Source organism: Protopterus annectens, chromosome 3.part1 (genome assembly GCF_019279795.1).
Source record: "Protopterus annectens isolate FY-2018-M chromosome 3.part1, PAN1.0, whole genome shotgun sequence".
In the NCBI taxonomy this organism is placed as follows: Eukaryota; Metazoa; Chordata; order Ceratodontiformes; family Protopteridae; genus Protopterus; species Protopterus annectens.
This window is the reverse complement of record NC_056732.1, coordinates 533,881,117-533,895,166: the sequence shown is the minus strand read 5'-3', so window position 1 is coordinate 533,895,166 and position 14,050 is coordinate 533,881,117. Positions and strand designations below refer to the sequence as shown.

General features: G+C 36.3%; 1 protein-coding gene across 1 annotated transcript in view; it reads left to right on the top strand.

Annotated features, from left to right (window-relative positions):
- The window catches only part of XYLB (xylulokinase), a 1,259,970-nt gene that overhangs the window by 356,695 nt on the left and 889,225 nt on the right, over positions 1 to 14,050 (top strand). The gene's annotated exons all lie outside the window — the stretch shown is intronic.

Here is a 14,050-nt window from a genome sequence, read left to right as displayed (position 1 = left end):
TGGTTGTAGTGTTGTACTTCTGTTGGTGGTCTTGCTGCTTCAAGGTTGGTTGTCTTCTGCTATATTTTTGAATATTTCTTCTATTTCAGTGTAGCTCATTACATCAAAATGTACTTTTTTTTACCTTTTTGTGCTGTATTCCGTATATCGTTTTATTTTGAAATGCATGATGGGAAGGCAGTATATGAAAATATTTTTAATTTACTTTCCTACTTAGTAGTCAAACTGAGGAAGTGTTTTATGGATGAGATCTTAGTTAACTATCTGCATTTTTATTTTCTTTAATTGTTGATAGAGTTTATAGATATGCTTACTAGCAGTACATTAGATCATACTACTTGTAAGCATAAACCTTAGGTGTTCTGTTATACCTTATAGTGATTACTTATGAAGTGTGGTCACTCAAGAATATGTTAGTGGCCAGACCTTTTTCTGTTGAGTTCTGCTCACATTAGAATGGGCATGCTGGTTGGTGTTGTTCAGTCAGCATGCGTGTTCTGGAATAGTAATGAGCTGATATTGTGTAAGTTTTAATTTACAATGCTATTTGATCCTGTTAGGGACTGCTTGGTCTATACATATTAATAAATGTGGTGAGCACTGATGTGTAGGTGGCAGCCTTGGCAGTATAAAGCTGGAAGCACTACAGTGGAATTTTGAAAGCTTATCTTGGGAGTTTTAAGAGGTTTGCTTGTTTTAAGTTGTGAAACTGAGAAGTGTTCCTTTCACAGTTTGTGATTTTGACTGAAAAGAATACTGTTTTGAGTATTATTGTGGATGTACAATAGGTTAGGTGTAGAAGGGGGCTGTGTTTGTTAGGACTAAATCAAGAATATTAGGATCCCTGGTGGATAAGTTGACTATTTTTTCCAGGAAGTTTGCATTTATTAGGTCAAGGAACCGTTAAGCATGCTTACCATTTGTGGTGTATGTCTTCTACTGAATAGCTGGATAATTGAAATTTCCTATATTTATTTTATTTATTTGATGTTTGTTAACTCGGCAAGTGAACTGGTCTAAACATCTTTTTCAGCCACTACAAGGGCCAAGTCGGTAATTAAAATATACATACAAGTAAAATATTTTCCAATAAGATGCAAACAGATTAAACCATACACGTGGCCTAAAGTATGAGTTAAAAAAGAAAATGAAATATATTCACAGTAGTTGAATCTAAACAAGGTATTAGGCATATACAGCCCAAAAAACAAAACAAAACAACAAAAAAAAAAAGATGAAAGGTAATGTATGGATAAAAAAAAAATTCAAGGGTGATTGACTTATTTTGAGAAGTATAACTTGTTTATGTGCAAATTGATATGTATTGAATCTCACAAGAAAACATATATAAGCATAGGGTTATGCTGTATATATATTGCATTGCAGTACATTGGGAGCGATAGATGTAATGGAAGCTATAGTGCAAAAAAATAACTTCATTATTTGCAATTAAGACTGCAAAATTCAAGTTTAGTGTGATTTTGACTTCAATAAGTTCTGTTTGAGGGTCACAGGAGATGTGTGGCAGTACAAGGGTTTTGGAGGTAATAAGATCTGTAAGAAATACTGTGTGGAAGTAATAGGATTTCTGAGAAGAACTGATAATCCCCTGCAGTGACCTATGCATATTCATTGTGATTGGTACTGAACCCTGGTATAGAAGGAATGCTGACTTTCCACTGAAACTTCGTCTCTTTTACTACACAAGTAAGGATGCATTAACTTGCAAGAGAGCCTGGACATCATGCAGTTCGTTATTTTAAGCTCTGACACTGAGTACAACCCCCTTAATACAGTCAGGGATGAGGTGTTTATTATTACATTACAATGTCCAGGATATAGACTTAACCTAAAAAGTCATGATGAAGGCAGCTAAGGCTTTGGCTGGAATGTGGAAGCCATTACACCAAAAGTGCAGACCATCCTTTGTGATGTATGTAGGGCCGTGACTCATCTCATCCCAAGCTGACATATACAGAATAATATAAATCCAACTGTGTTTTTTATTTTTATTTCCCAAAATAAATACTGTTAATGTGGTAATTACTTTTTGAATGGCTTTGTGTAGAGTTAAAGACAAACAAACAAAAAAAAAATGCTTGAAGCTGTGAATTGGTGAGATATATATTTTTTATTTTTAGCAAGTAGTACTAAATCCAAATATAGTACCTGATGATGATTGAGTCAGTACGTGTTCCACTGCTAAAGAAATTGAAGTTGAAAGTTCTAGGTTCTAAGGGTTATTCAGGAGAGTCACTTCACCAACCCTCTAAAAATAATTTGCCTTTAGGATATGTCTGTGGCTAAAATAATCATAATTGCTATTCCAGAATATCTTCTAGTTTTTCATTTAATATGCTGCACATTGCAGAATTGCATGTATTTATGGAATGATCTCCAAGATCATCCAGTTTCATCAGTATGTAATATTTATTTAAACTTAATGATCCCGAACTTATTTATTCAGTCTGCTTTTAGGGATGTTTACTGTTTAACCAAAGGAATAACACTTATTGTTTAACCAAAAGAATAAGACTTGATTTGGCATCATCATAGACTTCATCATATCAATTCATTCTATTTTTCTAAATTGTCGTTTAACCAGTTCTGATTTTTATCTCATAATGCTTATGTAACTTATGTTGGGCAAAACATTGGTACATGGAATACCATTGTCACCTCACAGCAAGAGGTTCACTGGTTTGGTTCTTGGCTGGGTCGCCTTCTGTGTGAAATCTTAGTGTTCTGCTTATGTTTGTGTGGATTTTCTCTGGGTACTTTGATTTCCTCCCTCCTATCCCAAAGGCATATGGTAGGTGGATTGGTGACTATAAATTGTCTAAAGATGGATGTGCAGAGTGGGAACTATGGAAGGAAAGGCCTGGCAATCCACTTCTATTCCTCTGTAGTACTAAATAGAGCTCAAATATCACTTGCATTATCTTGCCCTGTATGTAGGTTTTATAATGGCCTTTTCTACTTGCTTGTGTATTACACTGTTGCATTTACTAAAGTACATATCAAGAGGTCACTGTGGACTCCTGAAGGCATCACTTGGTTGTTGATAGAAAACATGAATGAAAGCATTCTCAGTGGAAGTCTTTGCACACCACTATAACTCTTGACTGTCCTGAACCTGTGCAGGATAGTGTCTTCGTATTTGCTTTTCTAATAATGACCTCTAAGGGTTTGATGAAGTTTGGCTGTTCTGAATATGCGGTTCCAGAGAGACAGCCTTCTCAGAATAGGACTGAAGACCTGCAAAAGAGGAAATGGGTGTTAACCACTGTGGAGGGTCGTTATGCTGCCTCAGTAACATGTTCATCTTCTAGGCCTGTCTATCCCAAGAAGAGGAAGAAGCCCTCTTTCAAGATGGGAAGGGTGGTATTACATCAGCATTGCGTCTGCCACAAGTTCCCCAAGATAAGTCTCTCTGGAGACCCCAATAAGTGTGACACAGCTAACATGACTGTCCCTGAAGACTGCAAATAGGATGCCTGTTTTCACATTTTATTCACCTTAGAGAGGCATCACCTAGGTGTGGTGGGTTCTGCAGATAATATCTCATAGCCAAATGTTTAGGTGCTTCCTGTGAGTTGCTATCTTGAGAGACTAGGCAGTCTTCATAAAGCCAATGGAATAATTCCAAACTTTATTTCTCCGAAGGGGCCGTTGAGACTGTCCCACCTTTGGAGAAATGCAGAGCATTTTTATCCAAAATCTTCCTCACTGTGAAGGAGTTTGGAAGCTTCCCGTTTGCTTGTCTCCCTTGTTGTGAGTATGGAGAAGCTTGTAATGGCTAAACATACTGCATGTGAATAGACTGCTGTCTGCATCATCTTTTGCAGCCACGCAGGTAACTACCTGTTGGGAAATACTCCTCTCGAAGGTCACTCCTTCTTAATTAGCAGAAGGCAGATGTACCATGTGCATGAGGGCCAGTTCTTCACGCTTTTTGGGACATTAATAAAATGGAGCATCGTTTTGTATGCAAGTTTTACTAGATTGGCAAGTACTGTATAACATGTATTCATTAAATGTGTTAATATGAAAAAAAATTATACTTCATCAGTTTTACATTTGCTTTAGGTGGGGGATTGATTTTTTTTTAGTTATTCATTGTTGAGGACATGTATTTTAATGAATTACGAGTCTTTTACTCTGTATTAAGTGTACTGTTGCTTTAAATTTTACATGTACAATAGCCCAGTGGTTACTGTGTTATTTTCATGGGTTCTTTTATTTTTAAACTGTGGATGCTTTTTATAACATTACTGTGACTTTTCAGGGGAGAAAGCGCTTAGTAACATTTTTTGCAATTAAAGGTCTTTTGTTTTGCATTCATATTCCGTGCAACTTATTACCATCATTGTAAAGAAATCAATTCTGAATTCTTACATCCACTGCTTGTTTCTGCATCATGTCTGGTTATTAGTTTTGTTATTGTGGTTTATAGGGCTGGAGAGTTCTCAGAATTGTGTTAATCTAGTGACATCAGAAAACAAAATCTCCAAAGTTACCCACCACAGGGGAAGTTAGCATCGAGCAACTGATATGGGGCATACATGTCTTACCTTTCTTCCAAAACTGTCCTTTAATCAGGCATTCTATCTTTCTATTTCTTTCTGTGGCTGAATGCAGAAGAAACATACCTTTTGTATCTTCAGCTTGCATCATTAGCTCAGGTTTTACCTGAAGAGGATGTACAGGTTTAGCAAAAATGTACTAATTGCTTGTCTGCTTTGCCCAGTAAAGAGAAACTTGGCTGTTGTGAAACAAGCACTTTCCAAATGGATTACTAACCACATCATTGTCCGACACTGGGTGACCAAGTGTGTATTAGTTAATGTTGTTAAAAGCTACTCCACATAGGACATACAGTGGATAAAAAAAGTGTACACACCCCTGTTAAAATGCCAGGTTTTTGTTATATAAAAAATGAGACCACAATAAATCATTTCAAAACTTTTCCCACCTTTAATACAGCCTATAATCTGTACAATTCATTTGAAAAACAAACAAATCTGGGGAAAAAAATATAAAAAATAAAAAACATACAATAAGCTGGTTGCATAAGGGTGCACACCCCTAAATTAATACTTTGTTGAAGCACCTTTTGATTTAATTACAGCATTCAGTCTTCTTGAGTAGAAGTCTCTCAGCATGGCACATCTTGACTTGGCAATATTTACCCAATCTTCCTTGCAAAAGTGCTCCAAATCTGTCCAGTTGCGAGGGCATCTCTTGTGCACAGCCCTCTTCAGGTCATCTCACAGATTTTCTATTGGATTTAGGTCTGGGATCTGGTTGGGCCATTCCAAAACTTTAATTTTCTTCTGGTGAAGCCATTCTTTTGTTGATTTGGATGTATGCTTGGGGTCATTGTCATGTTGCAAGGTGAAATTCCTCTTCATCTTCAGCTTTCTAGCAGATGCCTGAAGGTTTTGGGGCAAAAGTGAGTGGTTTTTGGAATTGTTCATAATTCCCTCCACCTTGACTAAAGCCCCAGTTCCAGCTGAAGAAAAGCAACCCCAAAGCATGATGCTGCCATCACCATGCTTAACTGTGAGGATGGTGTTATTTTGGTGATGCAAAGTCTTTTTGCACCAAACGTACCTTTTGGAATTGTGGCCAAAAAGTTCAACTTTGGTCTCATCAGACCATAACACATTTTCCCACATGCTTTTGGGAGAATTGAGGTATTGTTTTACAAATTTTAGACAGGCCTGGATATTTTTCTGTGTAAGAAAAGGCTTACGTCTTGCAACCCTACCTCATAGTCCAGACATATGGAGAATAAGGGAGGTTGTTGTCATATGTAGTACACAACCAGTACTTGCCAGGAATTCCTGCAGTACCTTCAGTGTTGCTGTAGGTCTCTTGGCAGCCTCCCTGACCAGTTTTCATCTTGTCTTTTCATAAATTTTGGTGGGACGTCCAGTTCTTTGCAACATCACTGTTGTCCCATAATTTCTCCACTTTTTGATGACTGTCTTCACTGTGTTCCATGGCATAGCCAGTGCTATGGAAATTTTTTGTACCCTTCTCCTGACTGATACCTTTCAACAATGAGATCCCTTTGATGCTTTTAAGCTCTTTGCGAACCATGACCTTTGCTGTAGCAGGCAACTGAGTAAATGTCAGGAAAATACTACTAGGACAGCGGAACCTTATTTGGAGTCTGTACCCAAGAAGACTGAATGCTGTAATTATATCAAAAGGTGCTTCAACAAATATTAGTTTGAGTGTGCACACTTATGCAACCAGCTTATTGTACGTTTTTTATTTTTTATACTTTTCCCCTAACAGATTTGTTTGTTTTTCAATTGAATTGTACAGGTTATAGGTCCCATTAAAGGTGGGAAATGTTTTGAAATGATTTATTGTGGTCTCATTGTTTTATATCACAAAAACCTGGCATTTTAACAGGGGTGTGTACACTTTTTATATCCACTCTACCTGTTTTGAGTACCTGTTTGAAGAACACATCCATTGTAACATGTATACCTTGACAGCTTGGTCATCAGTAAACACTTTCCCAAGGCAGTATTACTTGGACCATAATTTTAGGAGCTGTGAATCCTTCAGTACTTTGGTGTGTCAGTGCTCAACCTTTTGAACCTTTACACCCATTCTCCATCTGTGGGAAGTTTGGATGCTGATTCAGATTCTTCCTAACAGTAATCAGCTGGAGAGATCTCTTAATGTTGTATTTAACAGATATGTGTTCAGTGTATCAGGTGATCTATAATGGGGCCTTTGGCAGTGGTTGGCCTGGAGAGATATCCTAATGTTATATTTAACAGATACGTGTTCAGGGTATCAGCTGATCTGTAATATGGCCTTCTGCAGTGGTTGACTCCATCTTCTCATTATCACTCTAGACTAAATGGTCTCTTTGTCCAGCCTCTGTATGGGTTGGCCTAAGCTCAGTCAAAAATGTAATTTTCAGTTTACTGTTTTGTACTTTGAGAATTGCTGACTTAGTACATCATGTCAAACTGGGTTATTTACCAGCCAGGAGTGCCCTCCTAACTCTGATCTAATGTCACCACATTCTGTGACAGCAGGTGCTTATGCCCATGAGGCAGCAGCTAGAAGATACAATAATTTTACCAAGGTCTGGGTTACAGAAGAGGAAATCCCAGCAGTGACCCTCTGTTAATAGCCCCTCACAGATCAGATGTTACATGGAATACATATTTGTTTCTGTGTTAAGATAATGATTCTTTGAGTGCATTAGTCGTATGACTGTGCATTCCTTACAAATGATATAGTAACGAATGACAGATTTGTTTTGTCCTGAAAATGGTTGTGGGTACTGAATAAGGCTGATTACTGAAAGTGAAGCAGAGGTTATAGTTCCAATGTGAATCTTCTGAACAAATTTGAACCTCAAAACAGTAATATGCAGTGCAATCAGATTAAATAAATAAATAAATGCAATAGTTAAGCATGAAGAGTCTGTAGACCTTCTTTTTTCTGAGAATACTTGTTTCGTCTTCGAAGAGAATACCCCATTCTGAATACACACAAAGAGCTATGGAAGTAGTTGAGAAAATTTAGACATTACAAAATCAAGAAGCACAAATGGGGACTAAACTCATATGATGAAAAATTAGCAATAAGACCAAGCCTTCATTAGTAAAGCTTCATATACAGTCTTAGTCAAGTAAATCTGGTGGTTCTGTGCACCTTCTTAAAACATGTTTTTCAAATAAAAATAAACATAATATACTAAACAGTAAAACTTGAAAAAATACATGTTCTTATCTGGATTGTTGCTGTTAAAATAGCTTATTGGTTTGTCTATTTAAACTCTTTTCTGTATTTTGAGACTTAATTCTGCATGAATAGATACACAGCTAAATTTCTCATGCATTACTTTGACCTTGTTGACATGATTAGCGCACATATTTTTTTCGTTTTATAACATTTGCAGCTGTTTGCTTAGACTTGTAGAATGCTGTTAGTTTGCACACTAATGATGGACTTGCTCTAGAATATTAATTGATCCAATTTTATTGCATTTCTATTCATCCACTTGGCTTTTCGAATCTGCATGAAGTCTGATCATCTCCTCTATCTGATCAGGGGATCTTTTTTTTTTTTTGTTAAGTTATTTCATTTATACCTATTTAATTTGTAATTTTATACCTATTTAATTTGTAATTTTATACATAGTTAATTTGTAATTGCAGTGGAATTATTTGCAGTGCAAAAGTCATGTGGTAGGTGAATTTGTGTTCCACAAACTGCCATTAGTCATGCATGTAGTGTGTGGGTGAGTGTTAGTGTGCATTCTGCAAAAGAAAGGCACTCTGTCCAGAACAGGTTTCAAAGCTCTGCACCCACTGACTACAAATATAAGTGCCAGCCTTCAGACAGACCCTGTAAAGGACAAAGCAAATTATTACAAAATGATTGGATGAATCATTTTGATTCATAAAGTGTTGCGGTACCTTGTTTCATTTCAGCAAGCACTGTTACATGGTACAGCATGGTCCTCCAATCAAAGAAGTGTAGCACCACTAAGGGATAACCCCATGGCTGTGCTGAATACTAATGAGGCTTTCTGGGGGGGGATTGGCAAAGGCTAATTAGCCATGTGCTCTCTTCCTGCAACTGTGTCCATTTAGGCATCTACATGACCAGGTGATTCAAAAAAGTGATCAGTTGTGTAGATCAGTATGGTCATCTGCACCACATCACAGTAGTTGGTTGTGTTCATCCGCTGAACACAAATGCAAACAATTAGACACTGGGGCCATAACTGCACTGACACAAGGGGACATGGGGGTGGAAGGGATATATATTAAACACCAGGGAATCATTTCTAAAGTTATATAATAACACACAAATCACTAAGAACGCTAAAATTTAATGAAAAGCTTTCGGGCTATCCACCCTTCATCAGCACATAAAATCAATGAAATTTCCAGGTTTTAAATAGAGGTTCACTTAAAATCACATGATCTGGCCTCCTTTTATGACAAACAAATATTGATATCAATTTACATCACATACATTCCAAAAAATTATATATATATATATATATATATATACACACACATAAACATAAAATATCATCCTACATAAAACAAATAAAATAAAATGAATGAAACAGGTATGAATCAAATCAAATGTTATCTCTCTGTCTTTTTACCAATACTGACTTTAGACTAACAGTACTATTTAAGCCTGGCGGTGAGTCTGCCTGCAACCTAACGATCCATTCATATTCTCTCAATTCAAGCTCATTATTTACATCACCCCCTCTTAGATTCGATGTTATTACACTTATACCCCTAAACTTAAATGTATGTGTACTAAATTCCAGAACATGTTTAAAAAGACCATTACTTGGTACTTTCCTTTTTATTTCTGACTTATGCTCAATTATACGGTCTTTTAATTTCCTCGTTGTTTTTCCTATATAAAATGCCGTGCACATTGTGCATGTTGCTAAATATACTAGTTTTACTGTATTACAACTTACAAAACAATTAAACTTTTCTTTAGTGACTGGATGTTGGTGATACTCATTCTTATCAAGAATATCCATGCAACAAGTGCAGTTAAAACATTTATATGTCCCCTTATTTTTGCAATGGGCGGTTGCATCCTTATTTTTAAAATCTTTGTAACATAACATTTGTTTTAATGTTTCCTCATTCCTAAAAGCAAATTTTGGTTTTAAACCTACCAAGTCCTTTACTTCTGGCAACGCTAATAGAATTATCCAATTCTTCTCTATAATGTCACACACTTCTTTTGTATTGCCATTGAATGTAGTTACATATCTCACTATGCTTCTGTCTTTATCCTGGTACTTTTCATGTGCTGCTAGCAAAGAGTTCCTACCAAATATGGGCCTGTATTTGTCGTTCCTACCTGAGAGAACCTCATCATATATCATATTTACATTGTATATAGGATAACCATTCTTAATAAATTCATCCTTCATCAATTTTGCTTGATCTTTAAAATTATTCTCCTCTGTATTCAATTCGCTAACTCTATCAATTGTGATTTAAGAATACCTTTAAACGTATGCGGAGCATGCATACTATTCCTTTTTAGGTATCTATTTGCGTGCACTTCTTTCCTATATATCATAGTTTCAATTTTATCAGATTTTTTATATATATTCACATCTAAAAACACTATACTCTCAGGTGAAGAAGTCATTTTAAACTTTAGAAAACTTGTGGTTGCATTTAGATATGTAACATAACTTCTCAAGTCTATATCAGTGCCCTTCCAGATGAAAAAACAATCATCCACAAATCTACAATACGACTTTACGTTGTTGTTAAGCTCATTATAATCACTCAGTACATATTGCTTTTCCCACTGATAAAGCACTAAATTTGCAAATGTATTTGCTACTGGTGTGCCCATGGCTACACCAGTAATTTGCAGATATGGCACACCATCAAAAATGAACACATTTTTGTCAAAACCATTTCCAAAAGCATACAAATATTTTCTACTTCTTTTGGTTATAAATCTGATTCTGTACAAAGAAACTTCTTATTGCTTCCACCCCATAATCTATCGGAATAACTGTAAATAACGAAGTTATATCCAGTGTTACAAACAAAAAATCATGATGATTATCATGCTCATACCATCCAGTGAGCTTTTCCAGAAAATGTGCAGTATCTTTTATAATGCTAGTACACTTTGGCAGATATCCAGCCAATTTCCTCTGTAAATACTTTGATATAGGTTCCATTATCCACCCTTTGCCTGAAACTATAGGCCTCAAGGGTGTATCTTCTATGGATTTATGAATCTTGGGAATCCCATAAATTTGTGGTGTTTTAGGACAAGGGAGAGTATAGTGTTTTTAGATGTGAATATATATAAAAAATCTGATAAAATTGAAACTATGATATATAGGAAAGAAGTGCACGCAAATAGAGACCTAAAAAGGAATAGTATGCATGCTCCGCATACGTTTAAAGGTATTCTTAAATCACAATTGATAAGAGTTAGCAAATTGAATACAGAGGAGAATAATTTTCAAGATCAAGCAAATTTGATGAAGGATGAATTTATTAAGAATGGTTATCCTATATACAATGTAAATATGATATATGATGAGGTTCTCTCAGGTAGGAACGACAAATACAGGCCCATATTTGGTAGGAACTCTTTGCTAGCAGCACATGAAAAGTACCAGGATAAAGACAGAAGCATAGTGAGATATGTAACTACATTCAATGGCAATACAAAAGAAGTGTGTGACATTATAGAGAAGAATTGGATAATTCTATTAGCGTTGCCAGAAGTCAAGGACTTGGTAGGTTTAAAACCAAAATTTGCTTTTAGGAATGAGGAAACATTAAAACAAATGTTATGTTACAAAGATTTTATTCTTGATAAGAATGAGTATTACCAACATCCAGTCACTAAAGAGAAGTTTAATTGTTTTGTAAGTTGTAATACAGTAAAACTAGTATATTTAGCAACATGCACAATGTGCACGGCATTTTATATAGGAAAAACAACGAGGAAATTAAAAGACCGTATAATTGAGCATAAGTCAGAAATAAAAAGGAAAGTACCAAGTAATGGTCTTTTTAAACATGTTCTGGAATTTAGTACACATACATTTAAGTTTAGGGGTATAAGTGTAATAACAACGAATCTAAGAGGGGGTGATGTAAATAATGAGCTTGAATTGAGAGAATATGAATGGATCGTTAGGTTGCAGCAGACTCACCGCCAGGCTTAAATAGTACTGTTAGTCTAAAGCCAGTATTGGTAAAAAGACAGAGAGATAACATTTGATTTGATTCATATCTGTTTCATTCATTTTATTTTATTTGTTTTATGTAGGATGATATTTTATGTTTATGTGTGTGTGTATATATATATATATATATATATATATATATATATATAATTTTTTGGAATGCATGTGATGTAAATTGATATCAATATTTGTTTGTCATAAAAGGAGGCCAGATCATGTGATTTTAAGTGAACCTCTATTTAAAACCTGGAAATTTCATTGATTTTATGTGCTGATGAAGGGTGGATAGCCCGAAAGCTTCTCATTAAATTTTAGCGTTCTTAGTGATTTGTGTGTTATTATATAATTTTGTGGTCTGATAAAGAGTTTTTCGTTAGCAATCATTTCTAAAGTGCCATACCAGCACCAGTGTTACTGTTGGGATCAGGGGTAAGGTGAGCCAGTGGACCACCAGGGATAAAGTGATGGGCCATAATGCCATATAAATCATAAGGGTGATGAAGGGGATGACCAGACACCAGAGATTATAATTTAAAGGTGCTGTACTGGCAATAACAGTACTCTGGGGATTGTGGGATGTGGGGATACACAAATCTACAGTGGCATACTGGCAGCAACATTACTACAGGGATGGGGGTGAGTGGATATAGGATTATTTTAAAAGTACCACAACAGCACAAACATCAAAGTGGGGATCAGGAGTAAAGGGGATCACTGGATACCACAGATTGTGGTTTAAAGTGCCACACCAGCACTGATATTATTGCTGAGATAGGGGCAGGGGCAGTGCTTTAAGTGTCGTGATAGCACCAACATTACAGCAGAGAATGGGGGTGGAGGCATACACTAGACAGCAGGGATTACTCCCTAACATGCCCTAAAGCACAGATCAGCATAACGGGGATAGTTGGGGACCACTGGATACACTCTAAAGTGCTGTAATGTTACCGTTAGTAGTATAGGGATCTACCAGTGACAAGTGCTGTAACTGTACACACTTCATAAGGGTGATGGATTGAGGTGGGGGGACACTACACCACCAAGAATGACTCCTTAAAATGCCATAATGGCAGCGACAGTGTAAGGGGAATATGAGGGCTGGGGGCATGCACTAGACATCAGGGCCTAGTGCAGACGTGCTGTAGTGGTACTAAAGTTTTATGGAGGTGAGGAGAACCATGGGAGGGAGGGACAGGTACAGAGATTGTGATGTGTGTTCGTGTTTGTTTGTGTATGTTTGTGTGTGTGTGTGTGTGTGTGTGTGTGTGTGTGTGTGTGTGTGTGTGAGAGAGAGTGACTGGAGGGGGAATTTCACTGCTACATGAGCAGCAGGTTACTACTGTGACTTGCATATCAGCTATGATTTGTACATCCTGGTATTATTTGCGATTCAGGAAACATGCATATTAGCCAATAATGATGTCTTGCCTCATCGTGGCTAATATGATCTTGAATTCCAAAGGAGAGCATTGTGCTGGAAGGACCTTTCTAATGCGAGCTATACACTAGTGGGGAGCCTTTAATGAATTGCCAGGATGGTTTATTCAGATGTTAATATTTGTGCAAAGAAAGAGATGGGTTTTGCAAGACGTTTGTACATGGACACATCAGAGAAAGAAAGAATAGCAAAGCACTGTCAAACAAATTACACTTAATCCATTCACAAAATCATAATATATTGACTCAGAAAAGGGCTTACTTAAAAAAAAAAAAAAAAAAACTTATCTGAGAATGTCATTCATTTCTGAAACATTGCACTGTTCTTTTTTTGAATTCAGCCAAAATCTTGCATATTGTTAATCCCTATAATTTAGTAAAACACTGCCATATGAAATATTGTCAGCATTTTTGTACATTGAAATAAATAAAAACAAATTATCTTACAACATGTGAAAGAAATACTTTCTGTGCAGAATTATTCTCTTTTCATGTTATTGCATTTATTTAGGCTGCTAAACAACAGTGTAACCAAAAAGGTAAAGCCACTTTCTAGCCTGAATTCTGTACAGGCTGCATCCATTTGAAAGCGTGTTGAAAAGTGTGTAGAAAGACCTGTAATGCCCCTGTCAGAATTTTGTAATTTATAATTTATATTCCTCGAGGCTGTGGATATACATTATGAAGGGGAGTCCTCAGCTAGAAATGTTTGAAATGTAACATTAATACCGTATTTGACCACTAGATGGCAAAGGTTCCTAACTTTAAGAAACCTTGTTACTGAAAAACAAGTGACAGCAACTGTGTCTGAAAATGAGGAGTTAATGTGACTGCCATTTGCTAACA